Raw genomic sequence first — 9,545 nt, 5'->3', positions numbered from 1 at the left:
TGTTTTCTTGCACATTTGTTCTTATGGGCCTTATTGTGGAATTATAATGGTAATTATTCCATTTGAAACCTTGTAGTGTTATTATGCACGGGAGTTATGGTAGCTATTATGTTACATCTCTTGGGGCCGTATCAGAATAATACATAGTGTCATGTTTACCGTGTTTTGAGCAATATATTTTGATTACTATATACTATCTTGGCTTTATTACATGTAACTCTTAAGCCATTGTTTATATTTTGGACAACCAGCGTCCTTTATACGGCATTTTGCTTTTTTACTTAGATGTTTTTTATTGCATTATTGAATAAAAACTTTGATTTTATATTATGGGATTTCTTCATTTTTTCCATGTAGCTGATCTTGGGAAATTTGTGTTGTAATGTTGAGTGAAGTGCCCAGTTATACCTAATAGGACCTTGTTGATTCATATTTTGTGTAGGCCCAAATCAAACTGTTGTCTGAAGTATTGATGAATATTTACCTCTAATATTAGCTCCTACAGATTTTCTGTTATCTTTGCAAAACAGTAATGCATGGCCACTGAACAATGATGTTTGCTGATATGCTGATTACATACATTGTCCATGCCAAACAGTTTGCATAGTTTTTACTCCTCTGTTTGGAAATGCCAACAAATAGATTGCATAATCAAACAAGGCAAGTTGGCCTGATTCACATCTCTCTCTGACCTCTGGGGGCTGGTTGAAGGCCAGTTGTGAACTATATAGAGAGACTTTTTCTTCTGGTCTGTGTGACTCTACAGGATATCAGCTTAGGGGACTACGGCCCCAGCTGGAAGAACACAGGACTGCTTCATTGACCATCACTGATACCCCAGAGAAGCCTTAAAGAATCCAGGTTGGGACAATCAGGTCACCTGGACACATAGATCCCTGCTCTGTTAGCTTCCTAAGCTTGTTGTTAATTCCTCGATGTGGGGGTCCACCAAATGCGGGGAGCCACTGGTGGGGGTATTCAGCACTGGAAACAGCTCTAATCCCGTCCAGTAAGCGGAAGGGTAAGTTCCGGAATTTGCACCATCATAAATTATTGCCACACTGTTTTACCCTCACCCTGTTTTGTCTGAGTAGTGTTCTGCCCACAGGGAGAGAGAGCGGGCGTTCACTGGTATGAGTCCTGGTTCATGCAATCTTTCTAAAGACAGCTGGCCATTCGGACGAGAGCACCCACTGACCCCTATGTCTCCACATTTGGTGAAAGGTGTGGTATAAGAAGCTGGCCATGCACATCGTATAGATGGCAATGCACAACGCTTTCCTGCTGTCAGTATGTGCAGGCCAAACTGCTACGCCGTACCTTCAGTTCCAGGAGGTAGTGATTAAAGCCCTGATGTTTGGCAGTCAGGAAGGAGCGGGCCCCATTACTTCCGGAACTGAAGGTGCTCGTATCATACCAGGTCAACATTTCCCGGGGGAAAGCAGAAAAAAGGTAAGTCGCAAAAGAGGTGCTGAGTGTTACAGAATGGGAATACACAAAGACACCATTTATCAATGTGACAACTGCCCCGAAAAACATGGCCTATGTATGAAAGGATACTTCAGACTGTACCACACATCCATGGACTACTAAATTAATTTCTGACTTGCCCAACTGACGTATGACAACCTGACAAACACTAAGCAACTCACGTATACCACTACATTATAAAAATCACATACCAGGAAACAGTAGATCAGTTCCAAAAAGGGGGCACTTGTTGGGCATTTCCACTGTTTAGGCACATCAGGGGCTCTGCAAACGTGACATGATGCCCGCAGACCATTCCATCAAAGTCTGCATTCCAAAACGTCACTCCTCTTCCGAGCTTTGCCGTGCACCCAAACCAGTGGTTTTCCCCCACATATGGGGTATCAGCATTATCGGGACAAATTGCACAACATTTGGGGTCCAATTTCTCCAGTTACACTTGTGAAAATAAAAAATTGGGGGCTAAAAGAATTTGTGGAAAAAAATATGATTTTTTTATTTTCACAGCTCTACGTTGTAAACTTAATACAGCACTTGGGGGTTCAAAGTGCTCACTACACAACTAGATACAGTGGGTACGGAAAGTATTCAGACCACTTTAAATTTTTCACTCTGTTTCATTACAACCATTTGGTAATTGCAAAAAAATTCATTTTTTTCTCATTAATGTACACTTTGCACTCCATCTTGACTGAAAAAACAGAAATGTAGAAATGTTTGCAAATTTATTAAAAAAGATAACTGAATTCACATGGTCATAACTATTCAGACACTCATATTTAAGTCACATGCTGTCTATTTCCTTGTGATCCTCCTTGAGATGGTTCTACTCCTTCATGGGAGTCCAGCTGTGTTAAATTAAACTGATAGGACTTGATCTGTAAAGGCACACACCTGTCTATATAAGACCTCACAGCTCACAGTGCATGTCAGACCAAATGAGAATCATGGTGTCAAAGGAACTGGCCAAGGAGCTCACGACAGAACTGTGGCAAGGCACACATCTGGCCAAGGTTACAAAAGAATTTCTGCAGTACTCAAGGTTCCTCAGAGCACAGTGGTCTCCATAATCCTTAAATGGAAGAAGTTTGGAACCACCAGAAGTCTTCCTAGACTTGGCCGTCCAGTCAAACTGAGCAATTGTGGGAGAAGAGCCTTGGTGAGAGAGGTAAAGAACCCCAAAATCACTGTGGCTGAGCTCCACAGATGCAGTAGTGAGATGGGAGAAAGTTCCACAAAGTCAACTTTCACTGCAGCCTTCTACCAGTTGGGCGTTAATGGCAGATTGGCCTGACGGAAGCCTCTCCTAAGTGCAAGACATATGAAAACCCGCATAGAGTTTGCTAAAAAAAAAAAAAAACACATGAAGGACTCCCAGACTGTAATGTACTGTAAGGCATGATTTTGTTGGAACCTTCAAGAATCCTCCATTCTAGGAGAAAATCTCCTTGTCACACAGCTGCAGCCCCCCTCCTTTTGTTTCTCCCTTCTTAGCAGCTGTGTGTGTGCTGGTCTGCCTGCATCTGAAACAGGACACCAGCCATTTCCTTTGAAGTTAGGAATGTTAATTAAGCTGAGTGGAGAGCATGTCTTTGTTTAAAACCAGGGGCTTGAATTCAGCTATGGGAAGTATTAAAACAAGGCATATCGCAAAAATCATACACCGCAGAGATATAATAATCACATCTCTGCGTAGGCAACAAAACCAGCTTTCTAACCCCTAATTTTCACGGTTCTAACCCCTCCAGAAACTGAGATATGGATTGCTCCCAAATGGAGTGTCTTAATTACGGCATGCTTGCTGTTGTCTTATTGGATTCGATAAACTGAGAAAAATGAGACCATCTGTGTGTTTATACGAGCTTCCCTTGTTAAGATATAGTTATTATAAGTTTTACAGTGAAATTACAACTTGGAGAAAGGGGGGGATGAACTTCTCCAGACTGCCCCTTTCGTGATGTAACCGACCCTAGGCTATGAGATATCCCTCCCCTTACAATTCTTGAGTTTGAGCTGCAGATTCCATGCTAGAAAGATCACCAAATGTCTAGCTTCCCCTCCCCCAGCCACATAGGTTGCCTAAAGAACCATAAGCAACTGTAAGTGTAATTTCTGTTTTCATCCCTGTTGTTTTTATATTTGCATTGTACATATTTACTGTCTCAACTTTGTAACAACTTTTATCTGTGTAATCACTGCCCACCTTTTGGGAATAAATGATCAATTTATCAGTTTGTCTCCATGCTCTAATAAACAAACTAGGCGCCTTTTTTTAAGATAATCGCTACTAATTTGGGGGTTTGCCACGGACCATCTTAATTAACTCTTTGACTAAGTGAATCGTGGCTGGTGGCAGCGTGGTGTGTTCGGTGGTTGGGCTAGTTGGCAGTATGGAAGGGTCTTATATGCTGAATGGGTGGCTGAGGCCAAAGCATTGATAATTCCCTTACTGCAGTAGTCTAATCGCCTGTGCACAAGCAGCCTGTCCGGCGACTAATTATCCTAGGTGCAGTTCCCTGACTGACCTGAGGGTAAGGGGGGGCCGGAGAGCTGCGAGTTCCAAAGTGGAACTGAGAAAGTGGGATATCCATAAATCCCCGCAGTTTTTGGAAGGTTGTTAGCAGTGGTGAGGCTTCCAAAATAACCCCCTGCGATAAATTGTTAGGGCAAGATTAGCTTGCTGTATTTTTGTCACATGGTGCCAGTGGTGGGATAACTAAGATAAGCCCCACTGTGCCTGTGATAGCCGTGCGCCGGCAGTGCGTCGCTCTGTCTGCTGACATACCGGTGTCCGCGGTGGGACCGTGACATATTGGTGGCACAGGGTGCGCTTTCGTCACACAGACTATGAAAAATAAGATTCTCTGGTCTGATGAGATGAAGATAGACCTTTTTGGTGATAATTCTAAGCGCTATGTGTGTAGAGAACCAGGCCCTGCTCATAACCTGCCCAATACAATCCCAACAGTAAAACATGGTGGTGGGAGCATCATGCTATGGGGGTGTTTTTCAGCTGCAGAGACAGGATGACTGGTTGCAGTTGAAGGAAACATGAATGCGGCCAAGTACAGAGATATCTTGGATGAAAACCCCTTCCAGAGTGCTCTGGACCGCAGATTTAAGGCCCCGTCACACAGTGATATCGCCATCGAGATTGCTGATTTTGTGACGCCACAGCGATCTCGCCAGCAACATCGCTGTGTGACAGGTATCAGCGACCAGCCCCCCTGCAGGGTATCACTGATCACGCTCGAGTGTCCTGGGCCGTTTTTTGATCGTTGGTCTCCCGCTGGCCAGCGTGCATCGCTGCATGTGGCAGCGAGACTAGCGATCAGAGACACTGGTTTCCAAGGTAAACATCGGGTATCTAAGAGCTGCGTGGCTCTTAGCTACCCGCTGTTTACATTGGAAACCAGCTTGCTCACTGGTCCTGATCGCTGGAGGGGCTATGTGACAGCTCACCAGCGATCAGCTATGTCCCAGCGATCCCATCCACATCGGATCGTTGGTGGGATCGCTGGGACATTGATACTTGTAACGGGGCCCTTAGCCGAAGGTTCACCTTCCAACAAGACAATGACCCTAAGCACACAGCTAAAATAACAAAGGGGTGGCTTCAGATCAACTCTGTGACCATTCTTGACTGGCCCACCCAGAGCCCTGACCTAAACCCAATTGAGCATCTTTGGAGAGACCTGAAAATGACTGTCCACCAATGTTCACCATCCAACCTGATGGAACTGGAGAGGATCTGCAAAAAATAGCAGAGGATCCCCAAATCCAAGTGTGAAAAACTTGTTGCATCATTCCCAAGAAGACTCATGGCTGTGCTAGCTCAAAAGGGTGCTTCTACTCAATACTGAACAAAGAGTCTGAATACTTACGACCATGTGATATTTCAGTTTTTCTTTTTTAATAAATTTGCAAAAATGTCTACATTTCTATTTTCTTCAGTCAAGATGGGGTGCAGAGTGTACATTAATGAGAAAAAAATGAACTTTTTGAATTTACCAAATGGCTGCAATGAAACAAAGAGTGAAAAATTTAAAGGGGTTTGAATACTTTCCGTACCCACTGTAAGTTCCTTGAGGGGTCTAGTTTCCAGAAAGGGGCACTTTTGTGGGATTTCCACTGTTTAAGAACATCAGGGGTTCTTCAAACGCGACATGGCACCCACTAGTTATTCCAGCAAATTTTACATTCAAAAAGTCAAACGGTGCTCCTTCCCTTTCGAGTTCTGCTGTGCACCTATAAACTGTGGTTTTCCCCCATATATGGATATCAGCATGTTCAGGAGAAATTGCTTTACAAATTTTGGGGTTCACTTTTTCCTATTACCCTTGTGAAAATAAAAAAAAAAAAATCAGTCTGAAGTTAAATTTTAGTGAAAAAAAGTTAAATATTCATTTTTTCCCTTTCACAATCCATTAATTCATGTGAAGCACCTGAACGGGTTAATAAACTTCTTGAATGTGGTTCTTAGCACCTTGAGGGGTGTAGTTTTTAGAATGGTGTCATTTTTGGGTGTTTTCTATCATATAGACCCCTCAATGTCTCTTCAAATGTGAAGTCGTCTCTAAAACAAATAGTTTTGTAAATTTTGTTGCAAAAATGAGAAATTGCTGGTCAACTTTCAACCCTTAGGAAGTTATAACAAAAAAATTGTTTCAAAAATTGTGTTGATGTAAAGTAGAAATGTGGGAAATGTTATTTATTAACTATTTTGTGTGACATATCTCTGTGATTTAAGGGAATAAAAATTCAAAGTTTGAAAATTGCTAATTTTTTTTGCCAAATTTCCATTTTATACACAAACTCCTCATATCGAAGAAATTTTTACCACTATCATGAAGTACAATATGTCACGAAAAAAAATCTCAGAATCCGTTAAAGCATTCCGAAGTTATGACTTCATAAAGTGACAGTGGTCAAAATTGTAAAAATTGGCCGGGTCATTCACGGGCAAACCACCTTCGGGGGTAAAGGGGTTAATAGTTATGCACACTGAAGTTTTAAGTTAGTGCTATTTGTTGTTTGTTTCACAATAAATCAAAAACAAATGTTCACAGTTGTAGGCATGAATATGATGCAAAAACTAAAAAAACAGTGAAATTCCAGGTTGTGAGGTAGCAAACCGCAAAAAATGCCAAGGATGAATTCTTTTGCAAGCCATTGTAACTACCCATTGTGAGGATAACCACTATTTCCAGGACCTCCCTCCTGACAGCACCATAAGTAGGTAGTCCTTCATAACCTTGAAAGAGACAGGAACACACAAAAGAGGTAAAAAGGCTCCCCCCTTCACTAGTGTTTTTCCTATCCCTATCAGGGACACATAGGAGGTTTGCTCATAGCACTGAAGATCTTACCTGTCAGTTGAACAGGATCTCCTGACTGCAGGATGCAAGCGGATCGGGAGGGTTCTCGCATCTCTCTCCTTCCGCAGCAGAGGCTGGAGGCCAACATGCTGCTGAACAAGGAGTCCCTCAGCCTGGCTAGTATAGCGGGGGCTCCTAGACTGAGCCACTTCCCCGAGTGGACTCTCAGCTCATGCCTTACATCCTTGCAAGCGGCAGGTATACGCGCCGAAGACACCGGCATGCAGGAACGTTTATGGTTTACTGAGGGGTGACGAACATTACTCTACTACCCTCGCATGCATTTCAGTGTGAAAAAAAAACGCCAAGCCTAATTAAAGGGGAAATGACAACGATTTAGATGCAAGACAGGTATGATGGTACTATTTATTGTGCTACCAGAGGGGAGCTGAGTTACCAGTGCATTTAGATATCCAGCAATGGAGGGACAAAACAGTAGCAGTTCTGATATCCCTCCTGAATTCCTGGTGCAAGTGAGAAATCTGGAAGACTTTCACATGGACTATGGTTTATTCCACCTGGCATCAATATTGTTTATATCTTTATCCCTTTAGAATAAGGATGTTCCTGAAAGGTATATGACTCCTTCAGCATCCAAGAGAAAGGGAAAAAATGTGCCACATGCAACATGAACCTGCCTGACACATATGGGAAACAGTTATTCCTAGAGTGAATTGCCAAAGTGGTAAAAAAGAACGTTTCTCTGTGTCCGACATTAGGGCCATAATAAACGAAGAGGTGCAAAATTCTGTTATGGAGTTAGTTTCCCCTCACTGCTCCCATACAGCGATTAAGCAAAAAAGGCCACGGTGGAAATGGAGTCAAGTTCGGAGGAGGAATTCAAACCTTTCGAAAAGAAATATCTTTTCACCCTCCAATCGGCAGTGAGAAATACAATGAAAGTTGAGGATACTCACCAATCCCCCTCTATACAGTGATATGGAAATATATATGTATTTCATATAGATCTCACTTGCCTGCTATAGGCTATATACTCATGTACTATTATATAGGCTATATACTACTATATACTCATATATACTGCACACAGATACATATTCACAGTTTGAACCTTGTAACTAGTTGGTGAAAATGACCTACTGCCCCCCATGAGAGAGTCTGGGGAGCAGATGGTATTTTATAATAGCATTATCTTGTGATATTTGTCCCAGACATAGAAAGAGGAAGTTTAGGCCAGATGTGCCAGCCGATATCAGAACATTGCTGACATTGTAAGACAAAGAGCAGTATATCATCTATCGTCTGGCTTCTTTCCTTCTTTGAGCGCTCAATAAGACTCTGTCTAATTTTGGCAGGCCACATTATGCACAGGGGTAAATTTACCCAACTATAAATTTCCACATCAATTTGGCGCACCAACGCGGAGGGCTTTGGACGAAACACACGGGACCCAGCTGACCGGAAAGACGGGGGTGCCGTTACGGGCCTGGCCCACGGGACGGAGGCTGCAGCTCCATAAGGTAAGAAAATTCTGTCATCTTGCTTGAATGTCTCGTGTCCAGCCCGGGTCCGTACCCCTTGCCGGTCAGGTGTGGTCACCACCGTATCCCAGGTAAAGTGTAAAAAGTCCACCCTTATCCAAACCCTGGGATAAGCTAAGTGCCTGCTGTGGTTCTGTGTGTCTCAGATCCGGGTGAGAGAGGTGGTGGAAAATTGTGACAGAATTGTGCTTGTGGTTGCTAGGGGACTGATAAAAAACACTGAGTCTCTCTAAGTCAAATCACGTCCCCGCACCATGCGGAGGTTTTGACTTAGATGGGATATCACGGGTGGTTTCCTCTGAAAAAGCTGTCAAGGTCCCCGCACACATACACGGAGGTGTCAGCTTCAAGGAGGCATCACAGGTGAATCCCTCGGCTGTCATCACGTCCCCGCACCACGCGGAGGTTGGCAGACAGGAGAGATATCATTGGCTGATCATTGGAGAGGTTATCACGGTTCTTGGGTGCACACAGAGGGGTGATAAACTAGAGGGATATCACGACTCCCGTCTCCCAGCATCACGACTCCCGTCTCCCAGCAGACGGAGGGTGATACGTCCCGGCGTCAACCAAAACGCCACAGGTGATTGGCATTGGCAGTTATTGGTTACCAGCAGCTGTTTCACATACGCGTCACAAAACAAGGGCTTTCGAACTCTCTCCCCGGACGTCTATATGTGAATTTATTGCAGGTTTCCGCAAAGATCTGAAGCAGAAAGAGTTTTGCCTTTTTTTTTTATTGTAAACTTCCTCTTTTGCCTGCAGGGTGTGCCCCTGATATATACATATTTTCATATTGTTACATTTTTGTTTTACACTCTGCTGTTTGCATTTTATCTTGCATTTTTTTTTGGTAGTGGTCTTTGCCTGCAGGGTTAGAAGTTTTGGGAAAGCGGAGTGTGTATAGCTCTGAGTCTGTGGGCACTTCACCCCTCCCTCCCATTACATTGTTCTCAGATTTTGCAGAGACGCAGGCATAAAAAGAGGAAGTTGAGTGCCTGCATTCTGAATTAACGCTTTTTTTTTATTGTTGGAGGCTGTATTAATTTTTAGATTTCTATTTTTATTTTTGCAGCGTTTTACCAAGGTTTCCCAAATTTTGTGTTCTTTCTTTCCTTTTTCCCTCCATTTTTCCATATATTTGGTCTTTTTGGTTTTTCTGAGTGGATTCTTT

The sequence above is a fragment of the Dendrobates tinctorius genome, unplaced genomic scaffold (assembly GCF_039654945.1).
Source record: "Dendrobates tinctorius isolate UK_male_01 unplaced genomic scaffold, ASM3965494v1 ptg000019l, whole genome shotgun sequence".
Taxonomy (NCBI): Eukaryota; Metazoa; Chordata; class Amphibia; order Anura; family Dendrobatidae; genus Dendrobates; species Dendrobates tinctorius.
This window is presented reverse-complemented; position numbering follows the sequence as displayed.